We start from the raw sequence: 7070 nt of genomic DNA, 5'->3' as shown, positions 1-7070 counted from the left end.
TATCTAAGACGTATTCATTAGCAAACTTAACTGTTTTCTCAAGATTTTAACTAACTTGTCATTAAAAGAATTTTTTTCTACAAAACTTACAAATTTATTTTACCCACAAAAAAAAACAAAACAAAAATGTTGAGGAAACTCATTAGGTTTTAATTTACTTTACTAAATGTTAAAAACAAATACTTGATCTTTCAAAAGTATTGTTTTTTTTTCAAATGTAATAGCATCTAACTAGATTGAGGGTCAGCAGCCATTTAGAAGCAGCCGGCAAATTTTCCTATAAAAAATTTCTATAACTGAAGATAGAAAACGTTTTCTACAGCACGCAGTTATTTTAAAGTCTAGCAACTATATGAAAATAATTTTTAAACCTAATTATAAAAAATAAACCACAACAGAGTACTAGTAAAGTTCAGTCATTGTTAGTTAAGAAGTTTACTTTATTTTTTTTAAATGTTAAAAGAAAAAGTTTTCAGCCAAAATTTTCTTTGAAATCCGTAAAATTTTTGCTTTGAGGGCTGCAGTTTGTTTACCCAAACGCTAGATACTGAAAAAGTTAGTAGTAAAAATTCAAATTGATATAAATAATGGATTGTAATAAAATTTTATTAAAACTGAAGCTAAAAAAGCTACTAATTAAGACTAAAACCACTGTACTAAATTGTAAACGGTTTTTTAATAATTTCCTTTTGCTAATTAGTTCTAGTAGACATAGAACTGAAGCTAAAGCAAACAATCTAAACTATTAAACTTTAAAAAAAAAAATTGTTGAAAAAATAATAGATTTATATAGATGTCATAAATAATAGTACAAACATAAGTTATATACGGTAATAAATCAGTTATTTACAATATGTTTTAAACATTTTGAAACTACTAAATAAACGTAAATACTTTTAGTTTAAGTAAACTAAATCTAATATGTTGGGTAAATTTGCATCATTACTGATGTTCGTGATGTTGATGATCATGAGTACGGCTGAAGGCTGCCTGTTCAGGGGAGATTGCCTCACTGAAGAAGAATCGAGAAGCCGAGTAGGATCTTCGTGCGAAGGTAGAATGTGTTCGAGTGGAAAATAAGTACAAGCTCTTTTGATATTCATATGTGCATTATATTTATTTACAACAAGCATGTAATAAAAAAAATTAAAACTATATATAACTTTTGTAAATAAATATTTAAATGTTTTGTAATAAAAGAATCACCAATAGATTTTGGAAACAACTTATTATAAGCTTTTGTTACATATCAAGTTTTTATTAAAATATGTTTTTTTTCCAATAATAACTTGCTTAAATTCTACATATTAAAGATTGAGTTGATAAATTTTTTTTGTATTATTATCATGGTAACAGTTGTTGTACTAATTTTAATAACTTTCAAATAAAAATATAAATGAATATTTCTGAAGGTTTTTCATAGACTTAAATTTATAGACCTACGCTTATATCCGATTTCAACATTTTAGTTATTTATATAATAAACGTCCCTAGTTTACACAAAAAGGTGTTTTGCAGACCACATCTGTTAGAAAATTTATTTAGCGGGTTGCGTAGTTTTTAAAAATTAGAAAAAAAAAACAAACTGTATATTGCAAACTTTTAATCAAACAATCGTTGAGTAACCATTACTAAGCATTTTAAAAACAATGAAATTTAATGTTTTTAGTTGTAGGTTAGTTTCAGGCATATCACAATTTATTTCTTTACTAGTCTTTTGTGCATAGCAGTAAGTGGATTTTTTTAATGTCAATTAATTAGAATTATGAAAGTGGTGTTATAACCTTATTTGACATGAAAAGTATTTCTATTCAAAATATAAGTAAAATTTAGCTTTAAGGTTTTTACTTGGTACATTTGAAAAACTCGTTTTCATATTGTTATACTGTTAAGCAGTCGTAATGTTTATGAACAGTGTACACCCTAACTTGAGCCGTACTTTAGTTGAGACTATTGTAGTTAGACAATTTATAAACAAATGTTTTTTGTACATATTGTCTATATATCTTTGTTGTTTTTTATCATATGCTTTTATGTAAAAATCTAAAAGTCTTTACTTTTATAGATAAAAGATAAGCGATTTTATGTTTTTATTATTTATTGAAGAAAATAAGTAAAAAAAAATAGTTTTGATTCTTTTTATTCCTACTTCTTTCCTTGGTAGCTGTAAAAACACTTTATTAAAATACTTTATATAAAAAAGATCATAAAAACTTTTTTTTAAATCTGAGAAACTGTTTAATACATTTAAGTGAAGCATAATTAAAATGTGTTACAATAAAAATCTTATATTTCGAGAATGTTTTGTTTAGAGTAAAAAAAAACTATGTATGTTTATTAAATAATTTGCAGATTTGAAGTTGTTTACTAACAAATAATGTAAACTAACTTAGTGTTGTTAGAATTCATCTGATTTGAGTGGTTGTTCAAATCAGACCTGGTACCAGACCCACCGTAGTTGCTTTGGTAACCCCGATAACTGTGAAAAGTATAAATAGTGTAGTTTTGTATTTAAATTATACTTAACTTATAAACAATATAAGGTTTGTGTCGTGTAAATTAAATATTTAAAAAGTTATCTAGTTTTAATATGTCTGTAATTCTCAGCACAAAAGCACATTGTTCCATTTTTTTACACAGTAAAAACTTCTTTATGAAATTGTTTTTATTAGTAGAGTAAAGTTAGACTAGATTATGGAACATAAAATTTTTTAGTATTAAAATAAATTCTACTTACTTTGAATTGTTCGGGTTACATTGATTAGCATGGTTATTGGCGTTAGATTGACTTTGCCTATAAAAAAACAATTATTAATATCTATATATACTAATAATATTTGTAAAACATGATAAAAACTGCAGTATAGTATAATAAAGGTAATCTTTCAACTTATAAAACTTTAATTCTATGGTAATTACACAGTTATTTTAACATTTTCGTCAAATACTTTTATCTTTATGCAAGTTTAACTATATCAACTACAAAATTAAGAAACAACTAACTTGTCCATATTTGTAACTTGTTTTTGAGTGAACCGCTTCTGTGAAATGACAAAAAATAGCTCAACTCAGCTTAATCTATACGAGAGATGTTAATTTAGGTTAATCCCCAACGTGTGAAAATGTTTTGTTTGATGGTGAATTCCCTAAACGTTAACTGTGCTTCCTATTTGAACGGGTTTAGTAGTCATAACAATGATAAGTTTGTTAACTTTATGTTTTATTAATAAAGTTATAGTTTTGACTTTCCAACGAAATTTGCTTATTTGTAACTTTAGATAATAATAATTTATAACTTTATATCTAATACTTTAGTAGTATACTTATACTTAATGACAATAACCACATTAAATATCTTATGAAAGTTAGCGATTATTAAGTACTTAACTAGCTTCTTCATAATTACTTGAACACTACATGTAAAATTAATATTTTGAGACTAATAATATAGCTACTTTAATTGATTTTGTAAACAACTTTGTATTGAAGTTAAGATACAAATGTTTTAAAACTTGATATTTTTTGATTTACTAAATAGTTTTTTTCAGTCCAACAAATGGTAAAAAGAAAGATATAGAAAGTTTGAAAAGTTTTTTTAAAGCATATTTATTATTAAAACAGTTAATTTTGATTTAAATGTTTTTAATATAAATTTTTGAGTATTTTATATTATCGTTTAAGCATTGTGGAACAATAAAATTTAAAAGTTTTGAAATTAATAAAAAATGATTGACACTCACTCTACATATTTGTTAAAGGTTTGAGAAAAAAACTGTAAATGTTTGTTTAAAGTTACAAAACAGTATTGTAAATATTCTAAATACACAAAAAAGTGCTTTTATTTTTGGGTATAACCCTATTTAAGAATAATTAAAATTGGGTAATAATGTTTCACATTAACTAAACTGTAATCTTTAAAACTTGAGTTCAAAACGTATTTTGTTCATAAGAATATATAAACACAAGTAATAAAATTTAATGCTTAAAACAAAGTAATATTAATATTTTTTTTATATGTGTTCATGTATAAAATTATAAAATAATAAAATAATAAAAGTTTTTATTTATAATAAATTGGAGTGATTTATAAATAAATCTTGTTCGAATTTGTGATATAAGAAAATCACGTATAAAAGTAAATAGCTTTAAAGCTCAGTAAAATATTTGGGAAAATCCCTTTTTAATAAAACTTTTCAATTTACTGATGGTTTTCATAAACGTCAACTGTTTATTTATAAGTATCAAAAACTATTTTATTATAATTTCAATTTAGATTTTAGTGTTTTATAACGGTACCAGTTTAATTAAGAACTATGCGATGAATGAGTATTTAAAAGTTTTCGAAAATTTATAAAAATTTACAGTATGAACATCGTGCGATGTAACTTAAAACAAACAACTGTGGTACACTAAATGTGTGCTTTTTATCTTTGAATTAGAGTATAGTGTTTTTATTAAGTATTTATATACTGTTTTGTGATGGAACAACTGCATTTCCAAACGAAACTGAAAAACGTGTTCAAAAACTCACATTACTGTGTATAAATTAAATTTATATGTTGTATTACATTATATTATAACATACTACCATAAGTTTATCAAAAATAGATACTTATATTACAATAAAAACCAATACGTCAAATTTTTTGCGTAAATACAAATATAGAAACGATTTAAAAAAAATTTAATAAAAGTTTTTAAAATTGTTCTATTGTTTTTTAACTATAATTAAGGTTTTGAATTGAACTTTTTAATACTATTTTTGGATAGTTCTATAGTATATATGAAGGACTTAAACTATATGTTGACTATGTATAGATTTCATAATCAATTCAGTTGATAATAAATACTACTTAATTTTATTGTCTATTGTTTTATAACTGTTAAAGTTATATGTTTTTTTCCGTAATCTAGTATTAAATAAGAAATGTTCAACATTTTGAGTTGTGCAATAAAGCTATACACTCAACTACATGAAAAATTGTATACTTTCTATTTTTATAAATTGCGCTGGTTTGTGAAAAAAGTTTCAAAAAGTTGTTGTTGTATTAAATCCAAAAAGGTACACAAAGAAGTACTAAACAAGTATATAAAAGTAAACAAAAAGTTTTCAATGACATATATGACAACAACATTTGTTTAAATAGAACGTTCAGTTGACGGTTAGGGAATTCACCGACAAGTGAATACTATTTCTCACAGTGGGGATTAACCTAAATTAGCATCTCTCCTATAAATTAAGCTGAAATGAGTTAATTTCATCACTTTTCTAGAAGCAGTTCACTCGACAACAAGCTACAAACATGGACAAGTAAGTTGTTTAATGATTTTATTATTGTAATTGTTTAAGTCAAGCTAAAGTTATTTAGTAAGAGGGTTATGAGTACTCGTGAACATGATAGTTAAATGCTAAACTTTGCTTTAAAACTATAATTTAATAATTTATGTTATATTTTAGTCTTAAAACCTTTCTTCGCTCTTTTATTATTATTGAGTTTGTTTTATAGGCAAAACCAGTCTAACGCCAATAATCATGCTAATCAATGTAACCCGAACAATTCAAAGTAAGTAGAGTTTAATTACAAAATAATCAGTTTTAATGTTTAAAAACAAAATTTAGCATTTTAAAAATTTCTTTTAACAGAATAATATATTTTTTTAAACCTTTTGTAGAGCAAGCTTATTAATTCTTACAAAATAAAAGTTTTTTATTCGAAATGATTCTATAAAAACACAATTGCTTTATTAATATTGTTAACAGTTATCAGGGTCACAAAAGTAACTACGGTGGGTCTGGTACCAGATCTGATTTGAACAACCATTCAAATCAGATGATTTCTAACAACTCAAAGTTAGTTTAAATTATTTGTTTGAAATTTTTTTGAAAACTGTAGACATATTTTTCGGAAGAACCACAAAACGCTTCAAAGCTGTAACTATGATAATTGTGTATTTAAAATTTAAATAAATTCAGCTTTGTTTGATTCAAAAACTTTTAAATAACCATAGTTTGTGTAAACGTGAAAACTATATAAATAATATTAAAAAATTACTAAGTACTTGCTTCGTTAAAACTAACGTACGTTTCTCATTGTTAAACTAGTTACACAATTTTTTATAGAGTTGTTAAACAAGCTTTATAATACAAAATCAATTTTGTAAATATAATAAAGCAATATTTCTAAACTGTTGCTAATATGTTAAAACAAATTTATTTCGTTGGGATCTTTATTTAACAAAGATCTAAGAAGTATAACAGTTTTAACATCTAAATAAGAATTAATTGTTTTACAGCTACCAAGGTAAGAAGTAAGAAAACATCGCAGCAAAAAATTGAAAAATTTATTATAAATGTTAGAATTTTAACACTTTAAATGCTTTTAGCGTTATTATAAACTTTTTATAAAGTTACTTTTAATTAATTCTTTTCACCAGTTGTAAATAAAAAAATAAATAAACAAAAGTTTGTTATTAATAAGACATTTATAATATTTCACGAAATTTGTAATATTGTTAATTCATTTTTATACTGTTATTTTTGTTACTTGTAAACTGGTAGACTGATTGGTTTATGTAAATTAGTATTTTAAGTAAATAGGTAATAAGGTAGTAAATATAAAATAAATACTTAACAAAACAAAAAAAAACAAAAATTAATGTTCAAAGTTCTAGTATAATGACAAGTTTTATAAGTAAAAGTTCTGAAAAATATACTTTGGTTAAAAATTTTTGACTTATATTTGTATTTAGAGTTTTAATAAGTTTAGAATAACATTTACAAACTGTAACTAAAATCTTTTGATGAATTAAAAATTATTTTACATTAAACGGTGATCAATAAAATTACTATAAGTGCAATGAAAATCAACATATAAACATTTGTTTGAAAAATAACTGATATAAAAACCTTGAAAAAATTAAAAAATAGCTTTAAAATATCATGTTGACTGTTAAAAAAAAAAAAACTAAATCAAATTCTTAAATAATTTGAGCTGACAGTGTAAACATTTTTAAATTAAGTAATAACATATAAATTTGAAGTTGGTAATGCGTTTAAAAAAAAAGATGTT

General features: G+C 23.6%; 1 long non-coding RNA gene across 1 annotated transcript; it reads left to right on the top strand.

Moving 5' to 3' along the window:
- Positions 1-5278: 5278 nt before the first annotated feature.
- Positions 5279-6433, top strand: LOC145837236 (uncharacterized). Its single transcript, XR_014369931.1, has 4 exons — positions 5279-5311; positions 5508-5564; positions 5762-5851; positions 6295-6433. It is a non-coding gene; the product is annotated as an uncharacterized LOC145837236 (long non-coding RNA).
- Positions 6434-7070: the final 637 nt, after the last annotated feature.

This window comes from Thalia democratica, chromosome 5 (assembly GCF_965202585.1).
Source record: "Thalia democratica chromosome 5, ktThaDemo2.hap1.1, whole genome shotgun sequence".
Classification (NCBI taxonomy): Eukaryota; Metazoa; Chordata; class Thaliacea; order Salpida; family Salpidae; genus Thalia; species Thalia democratica.
This window is presented reverse-complemented; position numbering and strand designations above follow the sequence as displayed.